Raw genomic sequence first — 6,059 nt, 5'->3', positions numbered from 1 at the left:
GCCGGGATGGACGGTATCGGGAAGCTCAGTAAAAATTTTGCGGGCGTGCAGGGGATTAAAATCGTTTCCCGTAACTCCCAATAAAACCGCAACCTCTACAAATTCAGAAGATCTTCGCTAAAAACGATGTATGAAGTATGCAGTTTTTTATGTTTTATTGAGATGAAAACGACCAGCAAAGTAAAAGAAAATAATCAGAAGAAGCCAGATCTTTCATTATTTGGTTTTTTATTATTTAAAATTAATTGGAATTTTTCTTAGTAATAGATTTCGGTACCTACGGGACCCGCGGTACAGTTCTGAAAAACGACGGAATGGGAGGGTTCGGGACTTAAAAATGGGGTTTCGGGATGGGCGGGATCGGGATAAAATATTTATTGCCATGCCCATCGCCAATACGTAACTGCGTAATTTGGTGGAACGACCTCTTTATGAAATGATCGCAATAACATTTATACGCATCCGCTCAGCAATGTCAGCACTTTTCTCTCTGCTTAGGCAAAAACGCACTATTTATATACATATGTAGGACGATTTGATTTAACAAGTATTTTAACGAGCATTTTCAATGCTGTAATGTGTAAAATAAATATTTACTTACTAAAAATTATATAAACTCGTCACAGATCGCAAAGGCAGAGTGCAGCTTGAGTAAAAGTTGCTTCCAGTGTTGCCATTTTGGTGCTTTTGGGACTAGATTTAGCAGCTTTTTTTTGTTTAAAATTGCCCCAGGAATCTACTTTTATGTCCAGATCTTTTTTTTTAGCCCTTTTAAATTTGAAACAGCCCTTTGACGCTCCAAAAATCTTAACTTAATTTTAAACATTAAATTGAAACATTTCCGCAGTTTGTGTGGAAAACCAACTTTTCAACTGAAAGAGTAATTGAAGCAAAAATTTGAAATTGGCCACTTTTATTAAATTTGGCAAAAGTTTAACATTTGCTGTCCGATTTGGCGTTCTATGCTTCACATTTTCGTTATAAAGTTGTCCTTCGTCCTCACTTTTTAATTATGTTTTTCTTTTACAAAGTTTATTAGCTGAAAGGAATGAATAAAAACGAAAAATTTTCGAAAAAGCTTGAACATTTCTTATCTTATTATAAATAAAGGTCCTGTAAATTTTTAAGCCCTTTTCGCATTCTGCGTACTCTAGTAGCCGGTAAATTTTGTTATCATCTCATAAACTGGTAACAAAATATTACCCCGTAAAATATGCAATTCTAGAATTTTCATAATTCTTTATAACTGCATTTCTGAACATTTTAACTGCATTATTACCAACGTACCTAGAATCGCGGTGACAGGAACTGATAATGTTCTGCACATAGACCTGTAAAGAGGAGAAAATATTCATAATATTGTGTTTACATGAGGCGATTTAACAGGAAATTTTCAGTTGATAGCAGCAATCGCCTTGTGTGAACGGCCTTTCAACTAATCGCCTCTAAAATTGCCTGCAGAATCGCCTCACGTAAACACCACATAAATATCATTTCATTCGGAATGGTGAGCATCCTCGCTATAATTGTTATAGAAGTTGTAGTAAAACTGTATGATGTAGGAAAAAATCATTTTTGAATGATTGGAAGATGCTCACCTTCGTTGTCTCTACAAGTGAACTAGTTTGAATATGAATGGCAAAGCCTGCCTGATTATCTTATTTTCATTATTTAATTTATTTTCAACTTTCATGGTTTTAATTTTCATGAGTAGATGGTTGCCATAATCTTGCTAGAATTTGTTGCCTAATTCATTCCAAAAATTATTTGGAATTGTTGATATCTCCTATTGGCTTCATGTTTCCGAAAGCTAACAAAATATTTGATAGGAAAATATAGATTTTAAAATGTTCTGCACGCTGCTGTGCCTGTCGCGGTTTGTTTAGATAAAAATCGACAAAAACCAGCTTCTGCCACATGCAATGTTATCAGATATGCCGTGCACTCGACCAGGTGCACACTGCCAGCAATTCCTCTAATCAACCACCACCGACAGCCACTGCAGCATGAATTGCAGCTAAATAGATTTGTCTATGCTTGTGTGAAAGTCTTGCATTGCTGAAATTTCAACACCAGGCGTTCGCACAATTTTTATAAGTGACATTTTTTTTTTAAGTTAGTTCTAGTTGCCACTTCTGTGTTTCAATGCATTGGCGCATGAAAATATTTTTATGGCAGCTGCGGGAATGCGCTAATTTTTCGCGCATGCGCCTCTTTAACTGCCTTACTCAGTCGTCTTTCTAATTTTTTATACGCTTTTCCTTTTACAAATTATGAGATTTTAAATACATATCCACTTTTTCATTTCTGTTTCCTCCTGCCAATTCTTGTTAGCATTTGGCCACATGTGGCATGTTTTACAAGCGGTTGCTACAAGGCAGTCACGCGCATATTTATACATACATACATGAATGCATACCATCATACATACACACAAACGCACTCACTGCACACTGCAGTCACCGTGCAATCAGTGCAACAGCAACAAGCGCCGCGCTTCGAAGCAGCAGCAGCAGCAACAACTCAAGTTCACCAGCAACAAAATCAAAAAATTCAGCAGCACAAATAAAAAAAGCTTTATGGTCTGATTATGGCAACTTAACGTATGTAACTTAAGGCTCTCTCTTAAAAATTCTGTTAAATGGGTGTTGCTTACAATTGTATAGCCAAAACTTAAAGTAGTTTTGATTATCTAAGTTCTACGTTCCTTCCGTTAAGTTAAGTAAAGTTGCCATAATCAGGCTTTTAACTGCGAGTGTATCTGGCGAGATCAGCATCAGCGGCGGCAGCAGTTGCTGCTTGCCATGCCATGTCTTGTCGCGCCACAATCGGCTGCCCCACTCGCTGTCGGTTATCTGCAATGCAAATCATGCGATTAGATGCGCAACGTGCAACATGCTGGCTGGTTGCTTTGTTGGGCTGCCTGCACTGCAATATGCGGCTATGAGGCTATGTGGCCTCGGCGATGGCCATTGTGGCGTTAGATGTGGATAGAAAAATTTATGATTTGATTATAAGCTGTGCGAGTCGTGTAAGCCATTTTGACGGGATGCATAGTGTTGCGGTGCATGGGTGTCCGGTGGAGGTGTGCGTTAGATGCAGGAGTTATTTGCTGTTGTGGTGTTGTAAAAGTGTTGCAAAGGCTGGGCTGCTTCAATTAGGCGCTAAGTGCCTAAGTGTTACTGACAGGAAATGCTCGGCGAGGGAGTATAGGTGCAGAGGGGAAGCGCTGATTTCTGACATTTTCTTGACTGTGAAATTTAATAGTTCATTTTGTTGAACAAAACTGTGCTTTCAGCGTTTGATGAGTGGTTTTCCGTTCGCTTTTAAGTAATTTAATGTGTGTGCTTTCGAGTTTGTTGAAAACTTGAATTTTCCACGAAGATAAATGAATAATATGCAGAAATGCTTGTGTGTGTGTCACTGTATATTTTTTCTTATAGGACATGTACACTATATCAAAGCCTTTTAAGTTTGATATTCTTTTTCAATTCGAAGTTATATACACTGGCAATCAAAAGTCAGTGCATGTTTTTTTTGTTTAATATTTGCAATGTTTTTCAAGTTAAAATTTTTTTGTATGGATTTGTTAAGCTCTTGTCACTACCCTAATATGTATTATGAAAAAGTAGTATTGTAAACTTTCCTAGGTTAAGTTAGGGTGGATAGGAGATTCTCCTCACATATGGACCCACGTAGGCTAATTACGGCACCATTGAGCTACCTATTTATTTAGATGTTAGAAATTCAATTTTGTGTAAGCCACTTAACAGCACAAAACACGATTACCACAGAAATTAAAATGGAATCGAATTAGGCGATGGGAATCGCTTACCCTTTCGCTTCAAGAGGGCAAAAAACACATCTTAAAATACATGGGCATTTCATTGGCAGTAAGGGAACGCCACTTAAATTATTAGATTCTCAATTCGATCAAATTATTCGTTCGTTTACTTGTAATGCAACAAACAAGCAAAAAATTTGAATAGTTATTCCCTTTTTTTTCAACGTAGATGACTTTGTTTCACTGTTGCCCACTTAGTGCTTTTCGTAATTCAAAATGCGAATGCGATTAATGCGAAAATTTTTGCGTTTGGTGCTTGGTGCGTTTTTGGTGCTTTTTTTAGTTTTGAAGACACCAAAACTGTAAATCTTAAACAAAAATAGAAGTTAAATTTAGACTCTAGATTAGACTTTGATTTTAGAGCAATTGGAAATTTTGTAAGGAACTTTAGATAAAATGGAAACAAAACCATGGTACAATGACAATCTTAAGCCAAAGAGCATATGTTTGTTAAAAAAATATGTGGCAGCACTTTCAATCATTCCACAGTTACATACGATAATTTGGCATTGCCTGCAAAAATGTCCATGCTGCTGTGAACAGAAATTGATCTTCAGACCTTTAATTTGGGCTGAATTTGTTAAATTTTTTAAGAATATTAAAAAAGCACCAGCATCTCCTAACAGTAAAATGAATAACGAACCTTCGACCGGCGAGCAAGAACTATTAATTTTTATTAATTTGAATCGGCATACCTACAATAAAATTTCGCATACAAAGTCCATTAAATCTTCCAATAAAAATTTGGTGCTCTTTTCGAGAAAAAACCCGGGTTTTCTTGGGTTTTAGTGTTTTTTCAAATTAAAAAAGCTTGGCAACACTGCTTTGCTTCCTTTTTTCTTTTTGTTGTACACAACTTTTGGGTATCTTAATATCGCAAGGAATCTGTGTGCCAAGATAATTGGAAAGAAATCCGGCTATGAAAATTCGCACCGTTCTCCGGAGCAATATATTCACGTACTTCACTTCATTGACTGACTTCAACGCTGTAAATTAAACAAAACAAAACATGATCTTTATGCGATGGAATTTTCCACAGAAAGTCACGGGCACGGCCAGCTGACTACGGTGAAGCATTCCACTTTGCATTCCCCATAATGAATCAAAGCAGCGAAATTAATAAATTATTGTAGAATATTCTACTATGCATTAACGACAATGCCTAAAAGAAGCGAAAAAATTAGAATACATTATAAGGTAATGCGTTCTATAACACATTACCACTCAAAGCGATTACCGATTTTTTGCTGGGTTTGGTTGCGGCTGTGAACTTTGCAAAAGCTATTACTTTCATCTGTGAGATATTTATCTACAAGGCCTTGGGTGTTGGAGGTTTCACTGGATAAAATGTTGTTCCAGCGTTTATTGGACATTACTCCTTTCAGATCTCTGAAATACCTAGTTAAATTTGGCCATGGATATGCCTACCTTGCCAATTCCCGACAGAATGTGGGTGCTCGTACCTTTCGTATTTGGTTTGGAGAGTTTCGTAAATTCCTGAAAGCCTTTAAGCGTTGATATTTTTAAAATCACCTAATGGCATATGTAAGAATGTATATTGGACGGTACCTCGGTAATAGCTGGAGAAATGTGGGTTTTCAACTACTGCAGAGTTTATGGTTTATTCGATTTAAAAAAAAGTCGATTGGTCAAGAGATTGCCAATTATATCCCGTCGCCTGAAAACTATGCATCTGGAAAATCTCACTTTCGACAAAGCGCATCCACTATACTTTGAATGATTCAGTTGCTCTATGTGAGCTGAATCTTTTAAGGATGGAGGTGTATGCAAGTCCCAATGAAAAGAACACCATAATATACCGTAAGAGAACGACCAGAAGTCGTCAAATTCAGTTCTTCGAATACACCTTCTTCAGTACACCTAAGTAAGGATTTCTGACTAAGCTTTTCTGGCGTTGTGGCTTTCTACCGACTTATAAGTTTTATAAACCAGTGATAACACGATTTGTACAGATTTGTACATTTTGGAAGTTATAGAGTGGTGTTGTTGGGAAATTCTTTTATTGAGCTGAACTCAAATTTCTAAACAACACCACTCTGTGACTGCCAAAATGTACAAATCTGTACAAATGTACAAATCTTCGCGTAGAAAGTCAAAATATAGATTAGAAAGCATGACATACACTGAACGCCTTAACTGAAAGCTTACTGAGGGTTTCGGATTTTACGATATCTGACCATACGATATCTGTTAG

This window comes from Rhagoletis zephyria, unplaced genomic scaffold, assembly GCF_001687245.7.
Source record: "Rhagoletis zephyria isolate East Lansing unplaced genomic scaffold, Rhagoletis_zephyria_1.1 Rzeph_scaffold_00485, whole genome shotgun sequence".
NCBI classification, from domain to species: domain Eukaryota; kingdom Metazoa; phylum Arthropoda; class Insecta; order Diptera; family Tephritidae; genus Rhagoletis; species Rhagoletis zephyria.
The sequence above is the reverse complement of the archived record's forward strand: the minus strand, read 5'-3'. Positions refer to the sequence as shown.